This window comes from Corvus brachyrhynchos, unplaced genomic scaffold, assembly GCF_000691975.1.
Source record: "Corvus brachyrhynchos isolate BGI_N302 unplaced genomic scaffold, ASM69197v1 scaffold150, whole genome shotgun sequence".
NCBI lineage: Eukaryota > Metazoa > Chordata > Aves > Passeriformes > Corvidae > Corvus > Corvus brachyrhynchos.
In genome coordinates this window covers 3,493,086-3,493,592 of record NW_008236162.1, presented here as the reverse complement: position 1 = coordinate 3,493,592, position 507 = coordinate 3,493,086, and the positions used below count along the sequence as shown (strand labels likewise).

The 507-nt window shown below is 34.7% G+C and overlaps 1 protein-coding gene across 1 annotated transcript in view; it reads left to right on the top strand.

The window, feature by feature from the left end:
* The window catches only part of KAT6A (lysine acetyltransferase 6A), a 37,333-nt gene that overhangs the window by 28,230 nt on the left and 8,596 nt on the right, over nt 1-507 (top strand). The window lies entirely within an intron of this gene.

Genomic DNA, 507 nt, shown 5'->3' with positions numbered 1-507 from the left:
GAATCAGAGGGAGGATTTTGAGGGTTTTTTGATTCTAGCTTCTATCTTGTGCTTTTAATTTTTTTTCTAACTTAGTTATTAAAGTTTTACTCAGTAATGCAAAATAGAAACAGATACAGTCCTAGTTATGAAAGAAGCTTACAAAACAAATGCTCTCTAAACAACTGAAATCAGAGTGTAAAGTCTTTGAAATTATTTACCATGGAGATGTGAATTCTGTCAATGTATCTAAGCAAATCCTTTCTTCATGGGATGCTGCACTAAAAAGTTCTCTTCTGTATCATTTTTGCACCTTATTCTAAGCTGTTCACATCTGTGTTGTAGTGTGTCTAAACTTCCAGCTGTTACGGATGGGCTGTTCACTTCAGCTGCTTAAATTCTAACTAGTGGCAGGTGCCAGTCACTATTTCTAGTGAATTCTGGATTCTAGAGTGGAACTCTCTGCTGTTCATGTTTTGTATTTATCTAGTGTTTTATTTCTACTGCACATGATAAAATGTCTTCTCT